Below are 14,081 nucleotides of genomic sequence, written 5' to 3' on the forward strand. Positions count from 1 at the left end.
GCAAGATATTGGAAATCCATTGGAATTAAGAGACCAGCAACTTAAAACAATCTTGTATACATATAGACTGCTGTATCAAAACCTCATAGGAACCACAAACCAAAAATCTACAATAGATACACATACAAAAAAGAAAAAGCAATCCAAACACAACACTAAAGATAGTCATCAAATCACAGGAGAGGAGAACAAGAGGAAGGGAAGAAAAAAGACCTACAAAAACAAATTCAAAGCAACTAATAAAATGGCAATAAGAACACACATATCAATAATTACCTTAAATGTAAACAGATTAAATGCTCCAACCAAAACACATAGACTGGCTGAATGGATACAACAAGACCTGTATATATGTCGTTTACAAGAGACCCACTTCAGATCTAGGGACACATACAGACTGAAAGTGAGGGGATGGAAAAAGGTCTTCCATGCAAATGGAAATCAAAAGAAAGCTGGAGTAGGAATACTCATATCAGACAAAATAGACCTTAAAAAAAAGACTGTTACTAGAGACAAAGAAGGATACTACAAAATGATCAAGGGATCAATCCAAGAAGAAGATATAACAATTGTAAATATACATATGCACCAAACATAGGAGCGCCTCAGTATATAAGGCAAATGGTAACAGCCATAAAAGAAGAAATCAACAGTAACACAATAATAGTGGGGAATTTTAACAGCCCATTTTCATTAATAGATCATCTAGACTGCAAAAGCAGTTCTAAGAGGGAAGTTTATAGCAATACAATCTTACCTCAGGAAACAGGAAAAATCTCAAATAAACTACCTAAACTTACACCTAAAGCAACTAAAGAAGAACAAACAAAACCCAAAGTGAGTGGAAGAAAAGAAATCATAAAGATCAGAGCAGAAATAAATGAAATAGAGAGAAAGAAAACAATAGAAAAGATCAATGAAACTAAAAGCTGGTTCTATGAAAAGATAAACAAAATTGATAAACATTTAGCCAGACTTATCAAGAAAAAAGGGAGAGGGCTCAAATCGATAAAATTAGAAATGAAAAAGGAGAAGTTACAACAGACACCACAGAAATACAAAGGATCATAAGAGACTACTATAAGCAACCTAAAAGAAAAGGACAAATTCTTAGAAAGGTACAACCTTCCAAGACTGAACCAGGTAGAAATAGAAAATATGAACAGACCAATCACAAGTACTGAAATTGAAACTGTGATTTAAAAACTCCCAATAAACAAAAGTCCAGGACCAGATGGCTTCACAGGTCAATTCTATCAAACATTTAGCAAAGAGTTAACACCTATCCTTATGAAACTCTTCCAAAAAATTGCAGAGGAGAGAACACTCCCAAACTCATTCTATGAGGCCACCATCACGCTGATAACAAAACCAGGCAAAGATACCACAAAAAAAGAAAATTACAGACCAATATCACTGATGAACATAGACACAAAAAAATCCTCAACAAAATACTAGCAAACTGAATCCAACAATACGAAAGGTTCATACACCATGATCAAGTGGGATTTATCCCAGGGATGCAAGGATTCTTCAATATATGCAAATCAATCAGTGTGATACACCACATTAAAAAAGTGAAGAATAAAAACCATATGATCATCTCTATAGATGCAGAAAAAGCTTTAGACAAAATTCAACACCCATTTATGATAAAAACTCTCCAGAAAGTGGGCATAGAGGGAACCTACGTCAACATAATAAAGGCTATATATGACAAACCCACAGCTAACATCATTCTCAATGGAGGAAAGCTGAAAGCATTTCCTCTAAGATCAGGAATGAGACAAGGATGTCCACTCTCATCATTTTTATTCAACATAGTTTTGGAAGTCCTAGCCATGGCAATCAGAGAAGAAAAAGAAATAACAGGAATCCAAATCAGAAAAGAAGAAGTAAAACTGTCACTGTTTGCAGATCACCTGATACTAAACATAGGAAATCCTAAAGATGCTACCAGAAAATTACTAGAGCTCATCAATGAATTCAGTAATGTTGCAGGATACAAAGTTAATACACAGAAATCTCTTGCATTCCTATACACTAACAATGAAAGATCAGAAAGAGAAATTAAGGAAACAATCCCATTTAGCATTGCAAAAAAAAGAATAAAATACCTAGGAATAAACTTACCTAAGGAGGCAAAAGACCTGTACTCTGAAAACTATAAGACGCTGATGAAAGAAATCAAAGATGACACAAACAAATGGAAAGATATACCATGTTCTTGGATTAGAAGAATCAATATTGTCAAAAATGACTATACTACCCAAGGCAATCTACAGATTCAGTGCAATCACTATCAAATTACAAATAGCAGTTTTCACAGAACTAGAACAGAAAATTTTAGAATTTGTATGGGAACACAAAAGACCCCGAACAGCCAAAGCAATCCTGAAAAAGAAAAATGGAGCTGGAGGAATCAGACTCCCTGACTTCACACTATACTACAAAGCTATAGTAATCAGAACAGTATGGTACTGGTACCAAAAAAACAGAAATATAGATCAATGGAACAGGATAGAAAGCTCAGAAATAATTAATCTAATTAATTAATAATTAATTAATCTACGACAAAGGAGGCAAGAATATACAATGGAAAAAAGACAGCCTCTTCAATAAGTGGTGCTGGGAAAACTGGACAGCTACATGTAAAAGGATGAAATTAGAACATTCTCTAACACCATACACAAAAATAAACTCAAAATGGATTAGAGACCTAAATGTAAGGCCAGATACTATAAAACTCTTAGAGGAAAACATAGGCAGAACACTCTCTGACATAAATCACAGCAATATCTTTTTTGATCCACCTCCTAAAGTAATGAAAATATAAACAAAAATAAACAAATGGGACCTAATTAAACTTAAAAGCTTTTGCACAGCAAAGGAAACCATAAACAAAATGAAAAGACAACCCACAGAATGGGAGAAAACGTTTGCAAATGAAGCAAACAACAAGGGATTAATCTCCAAAATATACAAACAGGTCGTGCAGCTCTATATCAAAAACAAAACAAAACAACCCAGTCAAAAAATGGGCAGAGGATCTAAATAGACATTTCTCCAAAGCAGACATACAGATGGCCAAAAAGCACATGAAAAGATACTTAACGTTGCTAATTATTAGATAAATGCAAATCAAAACTACAATGATGTATCACCTCACACCAGTCAGAACGGGCATCATTAAAAAGTCTACAAACAATAAATGCTGGAGAGGGTGTGGAGAAAAGGGAACCCTGCTACATTGTTGGTGGGAATGTAAGTTGGTACAACCACTATGGAGAACAGTATGGAGGTTCCTCAAAAAACTAAAAATAGAACTACTATATGATCCATCAATCCCACTCCTGGGCATATACCTGAACAAAATTATAATTCCAAAAGATACATGCATCCCTATGTTCATAGCACAATAGCCAACACATGGAAGCAACCTAAACGTCTACTGACAGAAGAATGGATAAAGAAGATGTGGTGCATATATACAATGGAATATCACTAAGCCATAAAAAAGAATGAAATAATGCCATTTGCAGCAACATGGATGGACCTAGAGATGATCATACTAAGTGAAGTAAGTCAGACAGAGAAAGACAAATATCATATGATATCACTTATATGTGGACTCTAAGAAAAAAAATGATACAAAAGAACTTATTTGCAAAACAGAAACAGACTCACAGACTTCGAAAGCAGACTTGTGGTTGCGGGGGTGGGGGGAAGGTAGAGGGGATAAATTAGGAGTTTGGGGTTAGCATATGCACACTACTATACATAATATGGATATTTAACAGGGACCTACTACTGTGTAGCACAGGGAACTCTGCTCAATATTCTGTAATAACTTATATGGGAAATAATCTGAAAAAGAATGGACATATGTACATGTATAACTGAATCACTTAGTCATACGCCTTAAACTAACACAACATTGTAAATCAACTATACTCCAATATAAATTAAAAATTAAATTAACATAAATAAATAAAAATGAATATCAACCAAAAAAAAAATGCTACAACATGGGTGAACCTTGAAAATATTATGCTAAGTAAAATAAACCAGTCATGAAACAACAATTATTGTATGATTCCACTTATATGAGGTAAATTCATAGAAAAAGAAACTAGAGAAGAAGTTACCAGGGGCTGGGGAGAGAGGGAATGGGGAGTTACCATTCAATGGGTATGGAACTTCTATTTGGGGTGATGAAAAGTTTTAGAAATGGATTGTGGCTATGATTGCACGACCCTGTGAATGTACTTCATGCCACTGAATTGTACACTTTTTAAAAGAATGGTTAAAATGGTTTTATATGATGTATTTTTACCAGATCCCTTCCTCATGGAGTGGCAGCAGGTCATTTACTCTCCTTGGCCACAGTCATCCCCAGACCCCACCTCCTATCACAGTTCTTCTCCAACAACCCCCGCCAGCATGCCCCAATGTGCAGGGCACATTTCATTGTTCTCAAAGGTCTGGGTCTGGCCTTGAGCTAGGCACAGATCTCTCTGGTCCCTGGGCAGGGTTGGGGCTGGGCATGGGGGGACCAAACTGGACGTTTCCGTCTGGCTCCACCTCTGCAGAGAAGAAACGTTCTCACGCGCCTCTGCCCCCAACCCACATTCCCCAAAGAATCCCCAGCTTAGGATTTGCTGAATAATGAAGACAGGAGAGCCCAGGGCACTTGCCCAGTCTCACTTCCCCTTCCTGGGGGTGCATGTGACCAGCTCTCCACCCCATGCCATGGCCAGGAGTGGGCTGGCCTTTCTCTTCTCCCCTGGCGATCCTGGTGCCCAGGCCTGGAGGGAGGCTCCCACCTTGGAGCAACATGTCCCTGTTCCTGAGGCCCAACCAAGGGGGCTGCCTCCCCCTCCCCTCAGAAGCCAGGCCTTGAGCTGAGGAGGGGAGAGGAGTCACTCAGGTTCCCGGCTCTCGGTGGCCTCACAGTGTTGGGAGGTGGCAGGACCTACCCGCGCTCACAGGGCAGTGAGAATGGGGGTGGCAGGGGAGCGCTGAAGAGGGAGGGGCCTGCTACCCAAAGGGGACTCCTTGGGGGCAGGGACACCCCAACCCCTAGCAGTGCCCTCTCAGGCTGCCAGACTGGGAGGGTGGACAGACTGACCAACAGGGGGCAGGAGTCACAGGGAAGCAGCCCCTTCTACTGCCCGGGGCTGCCGGTCATCGGCAGTATGGAGCATGAGGGGCGGGGGCGGGCTGGGAGCTACGGGACCAGAGAAAGACAGGATAGCATGTGTGTTCATTTGAGTGTGTGTGTGTGCGCGCGTGTGCGCGTGCGCGCTGGGGGTGGGGAGTGGGTGCGGGTTAAGGTGGGTGGGGGGCATCAAAGGCTTTCTTCTGACTCTGGGTGCCTGTACCCCTGACCCACCCTGTTTCCTGGGACCAGCCTTGGCTCTGTGTCTAGGGCTGTCTGTCCACTCTTGGGGCTCTGAGTGGAGGAGGAAGGGTCAGCCAATCACTGTGCATGGGGGACAGGACACTTCCACCCTCTCCACCTCCCAGTCAAGGGGAGAAGACCCTCATCCTCATCCTCACTCATCTTCCTGGGGTGCAGGGCAGCCCGCCAAGCCACACATGGCATCTGGCCGGTCAGGTTGGAGCTGGACACCTGGACCCCATGGTACTTCCGGCCGGGAAGCAAGGCTTTGGTCAATTCCGGCCCCCACTCTGAACACCAGTGATGGACACAGCATATGTGGAGAGACAATGTCAAGTGGAGAGGTGACGTTAAATGAGGGGGAACAAACGTAGGGCCACCATGTCCTTCTGAGTACTGCAGCTTTCATCACCATAGTCTTCTGTAGCAACTAACAATTCTCATTTAGTTCTGAAATCAGTAAGCAAAGACTGGTATGGAAAAATTTGCCAAATTTTGTGGTCAGAACACTGATTGCCTTGTATGACAAGACAGATTTCCATGTAATTTTGAGCTTGTGACCAATTGCACAACAAACTTGATAATTCTGTCAAAGTCAAATTGCAAAAGAACTGTGCCTAGAATAAAATGCTTACCCACCACATCTGGAGTACCCATGCTTGGGACAGAGTCTGTCTCCAGAGTTGCACAGCTGGAGGGCTGACAAAACTTCCCGAAACGACCCTTTGAACAGGGTTCTTCACAATTTCTTGGCATGCACACGTGTGTGTGTGTGTGTGTGTGTGTGTGTGTGTGTTTCCTTTCTAGCTCGGAGCCAGCACACCGTACCAGACTAGGATCAGATCCTTGGGGCCACTGAGGTCCTGGCTTTTGTAGGTTACCCAAGAAGAGATGACAGAACTCTGGAGAGGGGCCAGCAGTCTCGGCCAGGCCTGCACGTAAATAGGGCACAAGACCTGCTTCAACCTTTGAGAAGCTCTGCCAGGCAGGGCCAATGGCAAATAATGATTCTGCTTTGGGCACAGCTGGGGAACGTGTAGACCCTTCCCAAAGGTGAGGGATGCATCAGGGTTCTAAAGGTGCAGCCCTCTGTCTCAGCAATCCCACTTCTTCTAACAATTTATCTGAAAGAGGGACTTCCCTGGTGGTCCAGTGGTTAAGACTCTGCGCTTCCCAACCTAAATGCCCATCAACAGAGGAATGGATAAAGAAGATGTGGTACATATATACAATGGAATATTACTCAGCCATTAAAAAGGAACAAAATTGGGTCATTTGTAGAGACATGGATGTACCTAGAGACTGTCATACAGAGTGAAGTAAGTCAGAAAGAGAAAAACAAATATCGTATATTAACGCATATACGTGGAATCTGAAAAAATTGGTATAGACAATCTTATTTACAAAGCAGAAATGGAGACACAGACGTAGAGAACAAACATGTGGATACCAAGGGGGAAAGGGGTGGGGGGGTGGGATGAATTGGGAGATTGGGATTGACATGTATACACTATTGATACTATGTAGAAAGTAAATAACTAATGAGAACCTACTGTATAGCACAGGGAACTCTACTCAGTGCTCTGTGGGGACCTAAATGAGAAGGAAATCCAAAAAAGAGGGGATATATGTATACATATAGCTGATTCACTTTGCTGTACAATATAAACTAACACAATATTGTAAAGCAACTATACTCCAATAAAAAACAATTTTTTAATTAAAAAAAAAAGTAAGACATGATGCAATGGGAAAACTATTGACCTGGGAGTCAGAATAAAAGAACAGCAAAGCCACCTGGAAAAAAAAAAAAAAAAAAAGACTCCGCGCTTCCAATGCAGGGCACATGGGTTCGATCCCTGGTTGGGGAACTAAAATCCCACACGCTGCATGCCGCAGGCAAAAAAAAAAAAAAAGAATTTAACCAAAAGAGAACTCTGCACAACTGTGAACAAAACAAGCCTAGAGGTCTGTCCCGAGTTGTTTATGCTGGCAAACAATGGTGAAAACCTCACTGTCCACCCATGGGGGACAGAGCCATAAAAAGGGCCCCGTCACAAGAAAGGATGCTGTTAACCATTTACACAGTGGCTGGGTAGCCCTGTCACTACAGACACGGCTTGAGCAGACCGAGGCACAAAGCTCAGCTGCTCATGGGCACTAAGCCCCTTGGTGCCCCAAGGTTGGCACTGTCTCTGAGCCCATGGGCCAGGGTGGTGCCGACAATCCTGAGAGAGAACTGCAGAAAGAGGGGGGTGGGTGGGGGGGAGGGTGCCGCCATCGTCGGCTTTCTGGGGGTCTCTGAGGGGTTGTTCTCCAATGCAGGATTCAGAGCAGGCCACCTGCCTTTGATTTGGCCTTCTAGTCCCGGCTTTGACCTGCTCTCCTGAGAGACCTCTGACAAGGTTCTCAACCTTCTAGGCTGGGCTTTGTGTGGGTCAAATGAATAATGCTCCGTAGCTGCCACGGTCTGTTCACGGAGCTCCATTAAGCCACGAAACCAAACAGACTTATAAGTAAAGTAGTCATAATAGGGGCAGCCACCCATCCTTCATCATCACCATCATCATCATCATCATCACCGTCAACATCAGCCCTACATCATAGAAAACAAGCCTGAGAGGGGAGCCCCTGTCCCTTTTCAAGTCACAGGCAGCACCCGCCCAACACAGCCACATTCTGGGAGCTAAAAAGTCACCGTCAGCACATGGAAAGGGGACAAGGCACCACCCAAGGCTGTGGAGGCCAAGAAGTGGTAAAGTTCGGCTGCTCCCCTGCAGCCTGGCAAAGCCTTCTCAATGACACAGCCGCCTGATCGCCCAGCCCCGGGGTGGGAGGAGGGGAGTTTGGGGTGGTGGCCCCGGTGGGAAGGGTCTGGTCAGAGAGGCAGCCGGGCTGGGGAGTAAGGGTCCAGTGAAGAACCCTGGGCAGCTGCCCCCTCCCCCCATAGCAACCTCACTGCCCACCTCCAGCCCAGGCCACCCATCCTCCCAAGATGGTGGAGCAAGCTTCCTCACAGCCCCAGGAGCCCTGCCTCCTGCCCCCGCCTCACCCATCACCCCTCACCCAACCATGAGCCTCACTCTCTGGGTTCCAGGCACCCAGACCACCTACCCTCCCTCCCACCCTGGGCCTTTGCACGTGTGCTCCTTCTTCCAGGTATGGGGTCCCCACCTCCTTGCACCTGGGTTACCTCTCACCTTCCCTCAGACCCTGCTCAGCCAATGCTCCCTCTGAGAAGCCTTTCTCGGCCCCTGGCCACATCCATCCTGGGACTTCTCTTTGTACCACTTACTGAGACCTCAACCCTAGAGGTGAAATGAGCTGTCAAAGTCCCATTGCCCCAGCCAAAGGCTCTGTGGCCTGGCCCCCAACGCAGAGTCTGGCACTCTGTAATGCTAGCTGAGTAGACACATGATGGGGACAGGCCAGCATGCAGCCTACAGCTCCCACACCTGGGCAGTCTGAGATGCGGACACTGAACTGAGACATCTGTGCCGGGACAGAGAGAGGTACCACTTAGAAGGGGCACAGGGAGGGACTTCCATGGTGGTCCAGTGGTTAAGAGTTCGTGCTTCCACTACAGGGGGCATGGGTTCGATACGTGGTCGGGGAACTAAGATCCTGCATGCCACAGCAAATAAATAAATAAAATAAAATAAAATAAGGGGCACAAGGAACATTCTGGATCCTGACCTGGTGATGATCACCTGGGTGCATATACAGATAAAAATTCACCATCAGTACACTTTACCGTATGTTGTAGCTTAATTTTTTTTAATTAAAAAAAACTCATTTTCTTCAAAAGTCAAGTTTCTTTTCCTAAAACTCTCATCCCCCACATTTTGGTGCCGAATAAACAAATGAATCAGAAACTCTCCCCTCTTCTCTTGAATTAGCTAATCATTTGCTGCCTCGGAGATAACTCTGGCTGTTTGGGCAGGGCCCACTTGTCCTTGCGCCCTCCTGGTGCCAAGGGTGGGACACAGGACAGGGCAGAGACTGCTCAGAATGCCAAGAAAACCCCAGGGAGGAGCCCCAAGTATGATGCCAACCACAGGCCAGGCTTTTGTCCCCAGCTCTGCCAGGACTTCTGTGTGACCCGGGCTGGGGGTTTCCTGTTGGCGACAGTGGGCGCCAGCCTCTGCGGGGGCCTCTAATGTTTGCAGCTCCTTCCCTCTCGCCTCTGCATATGTCTGAATGAGATATGTGTGAATGAGAGAACACAATGAAATATCCTCACCACAAACTCCAGACCTGAATCTGCTCACACTTCTAAATCCACCGATTTGGAGGAAATTCGAAGATCAGAGGAATGTGGGATCCCACACACAGAATCCAGGCCAAGGGAAAGCCCGACATTTCTTCAACAAGTTCAAGTGAAAAAGAAACAAGGCAGAGAGAGATGGAGGGAAATCCACAGATCATGAGAGAATGACGTGTGGATCTCACTCAGGTCCTAGGAATTTGAACACTGACCGGATATCTGAGGATATTAAGAAGTCACTGTTTGTCAGATGTGACACTGGTTCTGTGGTAATGTTGTTTAAAATGACTGTTTCAGAAATACCTACTGAAAGATTGACAGAAAAAAATAAGCAATATTTGGGATTTGGTTTAAAAAACCCCAGGGATTTGGGGGGCAGACGAAACAGGATCACCCATGAGGGGATGGGATATGGGATTCAATACTCTCTTCTGGCTAATTTTGTATGTGTTCCAAATTTTCCATAACAAAAAGGGCTTTCGTTGTTGCTATCTGCTTTAAATCTCAGATCTCTCTGCTAAAGGAGTGAGGGAGTGAAGGCAGAGTGGGAGAAACTCGGAGGCCGGAGCCTGATGTAGGCTGATGGACTCCACCCTGTTCCACAGAAGTCGGGGCGTTCAACAAAGGTTTGCTACCCGCTTCCTCCTTCAAGCACATTTACTGTTCGTAGATTTTTTGACGATGGCCATTCTGACTGGTGTGAGGTGATACCTCATGAAAGGATGCTCAACATCACTGATCATTAGAGAAATGCAAGGCCTGCTTGATCTTTAGTCCGCGTTCACTCAGGCGCTACCACAGGCTCGGAGACACACTCCTCCGGAGGCCAGCAAGGCCCTGGAGGTGCTAAGCGGCCCCCTGTGGATGCGCCATCGCAGCCTCGGCGGGGCCGGGACAGGGGCGCCAGATCACACCCCGCAGCAGCCCTGCAGGAGCCAGCTCGCTTCCTTTTATAAAGCAGCGGCGAGACACGAGTCAGCCAACTTTCCCACACGTGCCCGCTACTGTGTCCCTTTCAAGCTTCTGGAGGGGCTTAGCGGCAGAGGGCCCTATGCACTGCCAGGTGGGCTGCTTAAAAACGCCCACTGCCTCCTTGTGTCAACTACGAACAGCTCCATCACTGAACGAAAGTGCAGGAATCAATCAGGCACCAAGGCTAGGGTAGGACATCAACCAGCATCCACGGACCCTGGTTCCAAGTATCACTGATGGAGAGATAGGTGGCTGCCCCTTTGGTATGAGTCCCACACATGCCCACTGCTCCACCCCCTGACATCTCCAGTAATCCTCCCTCAAGCTCTGGGAGGCCGACTCTGTCACCCACGTACAGTTGGGGCTTTGAGAGAAAAACAGTACCAGTCTCCTCCGCGTTCTGGACCTTCTTCCAGGCGCCAGTGTGACAGCGCACGTGAAGATCGATGCAAGTACACAAGGGCTGTGGCCTCACGGGGTTTCGCCCTAGGAACTGGCAGGGGTAGTGTTAACGTGGACTGAACACCGTGGCCCGCGTCTGTGGGCCTTCCTGGGCCAGCCCTCCTCACTGGAGCAGAGAAACCATGGCCCCGCTGTGAACAGGGGGCAAGCTCTCAGTGTGGCCTCAGGGTCCCTGGCTCAAAGCAGGCATGGCCACGGACTCTGCAAAACTCAACCAACTGGAGCAGAACACTGGGTGGCGGGGGGAGGGTGGTACCGAGGGTGGGGTGCTCCCAACAGCACCCGTCCCAGCTCGGGAGGGCTGCCGGGGCCCTGGGAGGTGGCCAGTGTTTGCCAGAAACAGCTTGCTCTTCATGAGACAATGGGTCCACTGTTGACTGGCTGGGGCCTTGATTAATATTTGAAAAAAAAAAAAAGAAGTGGAAAATTCCACCTGTGTGGGTGGAGACTGGGCCTGGGACATGTCAACAACCCTGATGGTCTTGTTCCCTTGCCAACGGATAGGGCAGAGAAACAAAGGTCTGATGAAAGCGACAGCCTGAGGGCATCGCTGCACTTGGGTCCAAAGGAATTTCCCTATTTGGGCCGTGGAGATCATCTGTTTATTTCTTGTCCCACCTCCCCTGCCCCTAAATTTACACAGCCCTTTTAAGTCCTTCAGCTTTTTCCCACCTATTCAGAGTCTCCCAACAGCCCTGCCAGGCCACCAGGGCTGATGTCAGCTTCATGTTATGGATGGGGAAACTGAGGCCCCAGGACACACACAGCCTCATACGAGGCTGGCACTGGGGAGTAACTAGCACAGCCAGGGATCTGGAACCCTGGTCTCTCCACCCCCAGCAGCGGCACAGAGCCTGTCCCAGGGGTTCTGGGGTCACAGCCATGGGTACTAGACAGAGTGGTCTTCCAGGCTCCAGGAGAGGTGCCCTTCACCCCACCAGAGGAGGAAGAGGAGGAAGAAACTCAAACCAGCTCTCCTGGGCAGGCAGGCTTTGGTGCCGGCCTAGGAGGAAGGTATGCACTCATTCATTCGTTCATTCAAGCATTTCACAAGCGCCTACTAAATACCAAGACTTGAAGGCACACTGCACAGTGGCTCTTTCAGAAAGCTAGACCCGGAAGAATTCATGGCCAAAGGGGGAAGATCAGAGCATCTGCACTTCCCTCACAGACTTGAGTCACCTCACTGCCATTACACTGTCTCATCTGCCCACTTTACAGCAAAGGAAACTGAGGCTCTGAGAAGGGCAGTGACTTCCAGAGGTTAGAGAGAGGAAGCTGAGACCTCCTGACCCGCAATGGTCCCGCCTCCTGTTTAAAGCCACGACACTGTTGGACTTCGGCATTCAAACAAATGGTGTTCCTTCCAGCAGGCCACCTTGGAGGCTGCATGCTTAACCAACAAAGCCCTCTTGTGGAGGGACACTTTTTGGAATGAACTTCCGAGCCAGAGCAGACCCCTTCCCCCCAAAAAGACAGGCAGGCACACCTTGCTGGCCCACAGAGAACACCAGCTGTGGCTGAAGGGCTCTCTGTGGGGCTGCCCACTCTGCAGTCCTGCCGTGGGCATCAGAGAACCAGGACCAGGGCAGTGTCACCTCTGTGCCCACACACACCCAACCCTGGACCCAGGGCACTGGGGGATCACTCAGTCTGTGTCCCAAGTCAATGGCCAGCACCTGCTGCCCAGGTTCCCTCCTCCTACTCCTCCTACCCGATGCTCAGCCACCTCGGCACCATGCTGGCCTCATGTTTCCTCTCTCCTTTGCCCACCAGTATCTTCCCCTGGAGAAATAATCTTAACCTTGCCCTTTCTTGAAAGAAAACCACCCCACTCCACCTCCAAACCCACTTCCTCCCCTGCCTGTCTCACCCCTTCTTGCCAAGGACCTAAGCCAGGGGCCCACCTCAGGCCAGGCCACCCCTGGCCCCTCTGCCTCATCTGACACCTCGGCTGCCCCCTCACTCTCAGGTTTTCCTAGCCTTTACCTCCAGGGAGTTCTCCTTCCCCGGGGACCTATCCTCCTCCCCTCTCTACCACCCCTATAAATGTCTGACTCACAAACTCTATTTCCAGATAGAGGACTAACCTCTGCATCCCTGGTTGTCCCCAAAGCCCTCACACTCAACAGCCCAAGCTCCTGCAGCAGGGCCTGCTTTGGGGCCAGCTGTAAAGCTGGCACGGCTCGAAGCCTGGCCCACAGGGACTCAGCTATTTGTCCAGTGAACGCATTTTGGTTAGCACCTGCCTCCTCGCTGGCCTCAGAGGGACTGGCCTCCCACGGCCTGGCATAACCACCCAGGTGGGCTTTCTAAAACTGAAAACTGACCACCACCAAAACGCCTGCCGTGGTTCCTCTGCACCATGGGACAAAGTTCATGATCTCAAGAGCTGGAAGACGAGGCTGTCTGCATCTGCGCTTCCACAGCAGGCTGGGCACATGTGCCCTTGAACATGTTCTCACCGCCCTCATCCTCAGTCCAAAGGCACCTTTGCACCCCAGGGCTGGCACCCTGCACGTGTTTGCTCAGAAGAAAGACAACTGTTAGAGATGCAAATGATCTCTGGGACCCCAGGGCTCAAAGCAACTCAGAGAGGTTGAGAGAGGGGCCCAGGGTGGCCCAGCCCCAGGCATGGGTGAGGCAACAGCCTCACCTGAGCCACTCTCCTTGGTTAGAAACCAGACCAATCCTCTGGAAGCGTCACCTGAAACCTACATGTGTGCATGCCATAGCCCCCAGCTCTAGCTGGGCCCGCTCCATGCTGGCCCAAATCTGGATCAGGCAGGTGGGCCAGGCCTGGTGCACAGGACCTCAGCAAAAGAGCTGCTTGACTAAGTCAACCTCGCACCAGCTGACAATTCCATCCCTCCTTAGGCCTTGGTCTCATGTAAAGAATGGACCTAACTTGGCCTACAAGTTTAAGGGACCTTGAGTTGGTCACCCCCACCTTGTCCTTTGCAAACGCAGGCAGCT

General features: G+C 47.7%; 1 protein-coding gene across 1 annotated transcript in view; it reads right to left on the reverse strand.

The window, feature by feature from the left end:
• Positions 1–14,081, reverse strand: part of CHDH (choline dehydrogenase) — a 60,851-nt gene that overhangs the window by 45,814 nt on the left and 956 nt on the right. The window lies entirely within an intron of this gene.

This window comes from Balaenoptera ricei, chromosome 11 (assembly GCF_028023285.1).
Source record: "Balaenoptera ricei isolate mBalRic1 chromosome 11, mBalRic1.hap2, whole genome shotgun sequence".
Classification (NCBI taxonomy): Eukaryota; Metazoa; Chordata; class Mammalia; order Artiodactyla; family Balaenopteridae; genus Balaenoptera; species Balaenoptera ricei.